Here is a 7,864-nt window from a genome sequence, read left to right as displayed (position 1 = left end):
CAAAAGGGTTGAGAAGGATGGTGAATAGAGGCGGTGGTGGTGGTGGTTGTCGGGGTTGCAGAGCAAGGTGAAGGTGGCGGGTAATGGTGATGGAGGTAGTGATGGGAAAAAAATAAAAATAAAAATGGACGGCTCCGGTGGGATGTGGTGGTGGAGCTCAAAGGAGGGTTGGTGGTAGGAGATTCCAACGGAGGTTTGGGTGGTGGGATTCCGGCAAGCTCGCCGGAATCAATGGGGATGGTGGTTGCTGCAAATGGAAAAAAATAAAACAAATGGGTTTGAAGGTGAGGTGGGTTTTGATGGTGGAGATTGGTGGTGGATGGGGTAGATGGAGGTGGTCGCAAGATGGAGATGGTGGTGGTGGAGTTCGTTTGGCCTCTCTCCCTCCTCTGTTTCTCTCCTCTTTTTTGTTTTTTAGAAAAATCTCCCTCCTTTGTTCCTACGAGATTTGCCATTTTTATAGTTAGGGTTGCCACCCTCCTCTAATCTCAGCCATTCATTTTCTTCCTTTCTTGATCCTATGGCCCTTGATTCCTTATCCCTCTTGCCCTAATTCTATCCTATAAACCCTAGAAACCTAGAGTGTCTAGTTGATCTAAGCCCTACACCTCATCTCCTTAATCCAATGGCCCATGCCTGTTGCTTGCAAAGGAAGAAATGCCCATTTTACTAAATACCCCAAGGAGAAGGCAATTTTACCCTCTTGCCACTATACCCTATTTGGCTTTTCTTCTCTAAAAGGGAATGGTATATTATTCCCTCTCTCTTCTCCAAGCAACCCCAAACTGGCTAATTCACTCCCCTCCTGCTTAACATGGGAAAGTGATTTAACATACGCACGCTTTGATAAATGCACTCCTAGGGATATTAGTAGCCTCTTAGGGATTTTGCACTGCAGTAGGTGGGTACCATTTTGAGTTTTCTCTGTACTTAGGGCCCACCTCCTTCAGGAATTCTGGGATTCGGCTTCGAAATTTCATTCGAGAATTTTTTCGATTTCAGGGATTTATTTGATTTTGGGGAAAACGGTCCGGTCAAAATGGGGTGTCTACACCCTCCTCTAGCCACGTGTCGGCAGCTAATAGGCTGCTGTTTTTACACCCCATCACTAGCTAAACGATATGCCTCGCTATTAGCCTATCAACGGACATGATGAAAACGAATAGTGTGTCCATCCACACGGTGCCAAATTAAAATCCACAAATATGCCTCGCTATTAGCCGACCAACGGACATGAGCCTCCCTCAACTGTGAATCTGTCCAACAAGTTATCGTCAATGATCCTCATGGCCTAGAGCACTGTTTTAACTTCTGCTTCATTGGAATCCTTAACCCCTGTGGGCCCCGAGAATGCCCATTTGATTTCACACTCGTCTCTGAGCAAACCTTCCACCCCAGTTGGCCCTTACCCATACTAAACGCATCAACATTCAGCTTCAGCCATCCAAGATTGGCCAGCACCCAACTAGAATTAATTGGACTCTCTCTATAACTACTCAATGTATTGCACGAGTAAATTTTCTTTACAGCTAATGCTATCAAATACTTCTATGATTAACTTTTTAATGAGGCAGAGATAGACTACACCTTCTGATAGGCTGTGAACTTGATAGGCTGTGAACTAGATCAGAATCATCCTAAACAAATCCTTTAGTAATCCAAATGTTTTATGGGTCCAAGTAGAGACCAAAGATATTTAACAATCAATCTGATTGAACAACTCAAAAGAATGAAAAAAAAAAAAAAAAGTTAAGTAATTTCCCAATAACATGTTGCTGTGCTGATGGAGGCACGAACCCGTAATTCATATCGTTAATATCCAAATTTTTGTAGAGCAGCCAAAAAGAAATTCTTTAACCAGAAAGAATTTTGACAATACATTCTCTACCTTGACTAAAAAAACAAACGATCCTTGCCAATCACACATTAACTAACCAAATCAATTTCCTTTTCAATAACTTTCTAAAAAAGTCTGAACTCACATCAGCCCCCCTTCAGTCATTGATACCCTGACGCTGGGTGTCCCAAGTGATCAAAAGGGGCAGATATAGACATGCTGAGTTTGTGCAGTTATTAAATAGGGTAGTGCCAATATCAGTGGCCTCTGTTGTCTGTCTGTCTACCTATCTATCTATCTATCTATAATACGAGAATTTATATGATGGGTGGCCGTGAAAACACGTGAAGTCTTGGAAAACAGGTATGGCCCACTTTTTTTGATGATCCAAACCGTTCATCTGTTTGGGCACAACATAGATAGGTTGTGCCCCAAAAATCATTTCCATTGGATGATTTTAACCCTCCAATCTGAACTGATCTGAATATGGAGATTTCCAAAAACCATTTATGGAATCTTCTACAGATCGGAGGGGTAGGATCATCCTATGGAAATGTTTTTTGGGGCACAACCTATCTACGTTATGCCCAAACAGATGAACGGTTTGGATCATAAAAACAAAGTGGGCCATACCTGTTTTCCAAGACTTCACGTGTTTTCACGGCCACCCATCATATAAATTCTCCTATAATACATACTAGAGAATTTATATGATGGGTGGCCGTGAAAACACGTGGAGTCTGAAAAAAGTACGTACGGCCCACTTTTTCTGATGATCCAAACCGTTCATCTATTTGGGCACAACGTAGATAGGTTGTGCCCCAAAGATCATTTCCATTGGATGATCCTAACCCTTCGATCTGAACTGATCTGAAAATGGAGATTTCCAAAAATCATTTATAGGATCTTCTACAGATCGTAGGGTTAGGATCATCCTATGGAAATGATTTTTGGGGCACAACCTATCTACGCTGTGCCCAAATAGATGAACGGTTCGGATCATCGAAAAAAGTGGGCCGTACCTACTTTTTTCAGACTTCACTTGTTTTCACGGCCACCCATCATATAAATTCTCTACATACTAAATGTGTTTCTTTCCATTGTCATCTCTTTTATTAAAAAGTTTTTCATGGAAATTTTTTTATTTTTTCTATTGTGGAATTTTTTTTACACATCATGCATAGGGTAGGACCCTTCATTTTACAATACATGTTTTAATTAGGTGAGGCCCGCCAATTCTTCCCCAACTAATGCAGAGATCTTAGAGCAAGATCCACTTTTTTGAGAATAGAAGCCTAAGTAAGGTTTTAAATTTCGGTTTCGGTACTGATTTCGAACCCGGCCGAAATTTGGTATAAATAAAAAAAGATTATTTAATTCATTCCGAAATTTTGGAATCTTTCTTTTTTTAAAAAAAAAAAATGCATTTTCTCATAATTTCGGCCGAAATTCCGACATTTCGGCTAAAATTTGGTATTTCGCGAAATTCAAAATTTCGGTTTCGGTCTCCACCAAAATCCGAAATTTCATATTTCGGCCAAAATTTAAAACCATGAGTCTAAGCAATAACAAAAATAGTTCTAGTGAAACATCTTTCACAATCTATGGAGAAATAGTAAGGGCATGTTCAGTTGCGTGCAGGAAACGGAAAGGAAAAGGAAATGACGTAGCAGAAGGAAACGGAAAGGAAAAGAAACTGCTAAGAAAGCAGTAAGAGTGCGCATTCAGTTGCCAGGAAACGGAAAAGAAATAGTAAAGAAACAACAAGAATGTGCATTCAGTTGCCAGGGAAACGGAAAAGAAACATGACAAAGGTAGAAAAATGTAAAAAAAAAGAAGAAAAAAGGGTGAAACGAGACGGCGGACAAGATGAGTAAATAATGGGTTATCACTGTTAAAATAGGCATACCTTTAAACCAAAACACAATATCAAAGCTGTATCAGGTATTATCAAAATTGGGAACACATGTAGAAAGGATAAGCCATTATTTTCTATGAAAATTCATTATCATTATTCCTCCAAGCCCTATCAGTTCTTAAAACTAATAAGAGGTGGTAATGTGTAATCACACAATTGCTCAAAGATAAACCAAAATTTAACCTCAAGAAAACCCCAACACAGCCTATAAAAGTAACTGCTAATCATTTTTAAGTATTGATTCTGCAGAATAATGATTCATGCGCGACTAAAGGAACAAGTAATTTACTATACCCATGCCTTAAATATTGACATTGAAAAGATGTCCAGTTTCATCCTCGATGCAAATGCCGTGTTTGGCAGCCAAAAGTTTTTTCCAAGGAATATTGGTTTATAAAGTGGTTGGAGAGGGGCTGGGAGGGTAGGAGATGAAGAGAACTGTCCTGAGACTTTGCATTATTCATGCCCTCTCAATTCTCTCCCTCTCCCACCCTCCCTACCCCTCTCTCAACACTCAGTAGGCTAAAATTCCATGAAAATAAATTTCACAGTTGCCAAATATGACCTTAATTTTGAGCCCAATAATTAGTTTTGGACTCAAAATCGGTTCTAAAAATCCAAAACAAACAAGGCCTAAACAATCTCATTAGCTTCAAGGAATTAAATACGATAATGTGTTGTTATGAAGATAGTATACAATTCATCACAAATATGAATCATAAAACCATCCACATCAGAAAATCAAATGGTAGTATGATATCTTAGAATCTCTTACCAAGCCCATCCCATATCTAAAGAAGGAAAGAACAACAATAAATTACAAAAAGGAAGTCCATTGATTCATATACAAAGACACATGCAGTGATCAATCCAATGATAAGGAAAACTATATCTTCTGTAAACATTTAACCACAATGCCCTCACTTTTTTTTTTTTTTTGATAGGCAAGCTGGGGTTAAGGCGGACCCCGACCAGAATATATTAAAAGGAAAATAATTTACAATCTATGATAACAGGTTCCAACGGAATCCTGCTCGATCAACATGATGAGATCTTGGGGGATGGCCATAGACTCTATGTCCACCCCCTTACATGGGCAATCAGCTTTAGATAAAAAATCTGCCGGTTGGTTCGCTTCCCTCCAAACATGAGTAACTTTCCAATTTTCAAATCTCCCAAGAGACGATAGAATTCTGTTTCTTAGAGGTTTAACCCGCCACGGACATTCATAACCACCATTAAGAATCTCCACCGCCACTTGAGAATCTGCTTCAACCCAAATATTACTTATCCTTTTAGATAGAGCCAGCATTAACCCCTGCAAAATGGCCTCCATTTCGAGCATGTGAATTGGTTTAATCTCCCCCCTTAGCGAAAATAAACCAATCGGCTTTCCACCATCATCACGAAGAATTCCTCCAATACCAGCACTTCCATCAGCAATAGAGGCATCCGAGTTTAATTTGGTAACATTCTCCTCTGGTTTTTCCCAATAACACACCTGCTGCACCTTATCTACATCAAACAGAGAGCATTTAAATAAATTTGCAAACCTCAAATTTCGAATGGAGAGTTCATCCGGAAGCTTCAAAAACCGAACTCTGTCTCTGATATGAGCAAGAATCCGCCTAAGAATTGATTGCTTGTGGTTGTGAGGTTCTCCATGAATGCAGCCATTACGTTCACCCCAGATATAGTATATTGCCGCCCCAAAGGCCACTCTCATTGCAGTAGCACACTGCCCCTTCCCTCGAAAATGCGATCTGATCCATTCCTCCTCTTCAAGAATCAGCTTCTTTGGACGCCTTCTATAGTTGAAACGCCATAATATCGATCTCCAAATCCATGCCGAAAAGGAACACCTAAAGAATAAATGGTGCACATCTTCTCTCTCCGAATTACATAAAGCACAGCTGGTCTCTCTTGAAGCCCCGAGAAAGATGAGTCTATCTCTGGTAGGAAGGCGATTTTGAATGGCCTGCCAAACTGTAAAACTATGCTTAGGGATATGGCCTTTAAACCAAATAGAAGAAGTCCAGATCACTTTTGGTCTCTGAGTCCGGATGGAATTCCAAGCAGATTTCAGAGTAAGCTTGCCATGAGATTCAGGTTTCCACATTGGAAAGTTGCCATCTGTGTCAATCAGGGCAGATGATATCAACTGATTGATTGCTTCCACCTCTGAACTATTAGTACTTTCCTCCCATAACCCTTCCTCCATTAGTTGCCTGATAGAAGTATGAGTAGGGATCGAGATGATGCGAGGATCATTAAAGTGTGGAAACCTGTACAACATATTAGACAATGCCCTCACTGTACAACATATTAGACAATGATATCTATTTTATTCAGGAAAATACCAAAACAGTGCTGAAATTTATCTACAAGGCTATGCATATGCATTCAAGAAGGCAACCATTGCACAACAAAAGCAGATCATAATACCCTCAGAACATATAATAAGAGAGATCCAGAAAACCCAAAAAGAAACCAACAAGGACATGCACCTCAACACTATTACATGGCTTAAAAATGTACATATAATGTGAAAGATAGCAGCGCCATCAACATTAAGAACAAAGATACATCAAAGGACAATACAATCAAAACAAATACAAACCCCAATAACAACAGTACTTTTCATTGATCTTATCACCTCCAATTACAAATGAAGAGGAGAACCCTCCTTACAATGTGTAACTATATCATAACCCTGGAGCATATCTTATCTGTATGAACTTATACAAGGCCACTGCTGACAGAGAAGAACCTATACAAAGCCAAATGCCTACTACATGTTTCTACACAAGCTCCTACATAAAAAAAAAAGTTCCATATAAAATACTATCATTCTTTACACGGTGGATATCAAGGACAAAACTTCAACATCTCCACAATATTTGAAACTCGTCTGATGCTGTGCTGAACCATATAACTGACATAGTCTATACACCATGCCATGTTATTTTACAACCCTGGACCCACAAAACTCAGCACCATAGGTGCTTTTATCCACTATATATGCTGCATTAGAAAGATGGGACGATGCAGATCATAGTAAGCAACAACTGTTTTCTCTTAGCCAAGATGCTTCATATTGCAAATGAATCCCCCATAAAGCATCATGTTTGATTTCCATCCCTGAGGCAGGGAACATCCAATGATTTATTATTTCGTTACTTCATTCTCCACCATCCTCAAATCATCATCAACCAGAAACTCTAACCCCAATCTAAACAAAAAAAAGCAAAACAATGGAAGACAAACAGATTGGGGGTTTTTGAAAAAATAGAAAAGAAAACATGGCAAGAGGGAGAGAGAGCAAGAGAGTAGAGAGACCAAGAGAGGAGGCGGGAGGAGAGAGTACCGGCGAGGGACGGCTGCCGGCGACGAGCGAGAGGGGAGAGAACCAGCAGAGACGAAGAAGAGGGGAGAGAACCAGCTGATACGAGCTTCTAGGGCTTCCTTTTCTCTTTTTTTCGTTTGAAAAAAAAAGGGGATGCGTTAGTCGCGGAAAATGCCTCGAATCCGTGTGTTTTGGTCTGATTTTTTTTCTCGGAAAGGGCTTAGACATGTAGATATTACGGATTCCACGTAATGCGTATATTCTCCGTGCGCTTTCCGAATCCGCCCAACAAAACGTCGCTTTTTGAGTGAATCCACGGAAAATGGGCTCCTTTTCTTTTCCGTTTCCAAATCCCATGCTTAACTGAACAGGCCCTAAACGAATAGGCAGAGAGAAAAGCAATTCTGCTCATTCACATCCTAATCATGAATGCCTGGAACCCACATCATGTAAAGTGACATTTCTTTCACTGATTCTAATTGACGGGCGGACCCACATCCTATTTAACTAAACTTGAACGCTTGCTTACGGAAGGAGATATAACTGAAAAATATGGGATTCTTTTTGCAAGACTCCAAAAAAGGACGACCTAATATACATATACATAAATCATTAACAAAAAATGGGCGATTATTTTTTCACCCTGTTGGGAAAAAAATCCATATCTTAAGTAGCTCAAATATTATAGTTCTTAAGATTGTTGAATAAAATGGACGGATCAGATTTCTACAGAGCAATGTGGGACTATTAATTTGTCTTTGGT

The 7,864-nt window shown here is 39.8% G+C and overlaps 1 long non-coding RNA gene across 1 annotated transcript; it reads right to left on the bottom strand.

Annotated features, from left to right (window-relative positions):
* Nucleotides 1-6,368: 6,368 nt before the first annotated feature.
* Nucleotides 6,369-7,496, bottom strand: LOC143887211 (uncharacterized). Its single transcript, XR_013254095.1, has 2 exons — nucleotides 7,123-7,496; nucleotides 6,369-6,987 (listed from the first exon to the last, which is right to left on the bottom strand). It is a non-coding gene; the product is annotated as an uncharacterized LOC143887211 (long non-coding RNA).
* Nucleotides 7,497-7,864: the final 368 nt, after the last annotated feature.

This window comes from Tasmannia lanceolata, unplaced genomic scaffold (genome assembly GCF_043159265.1).
Source record: "Tasmannia lanceolata isolate RefF3 unplaced genomic scaffold, GAP_Taslan_0.1 ptg000012l, whole genome shotgun sequence".
NCBI classification, from domain to species: domain Eukaryota; kingdom Viridiplantae; phylum Streptophyta; class Magnoliopsida; order Canellales; family Winteraceae; genus Tasmannia; species Tasmannia lanceolata.
This window is presented reverse-complemented; position numbering and strand designations above follow the sequence as displayed.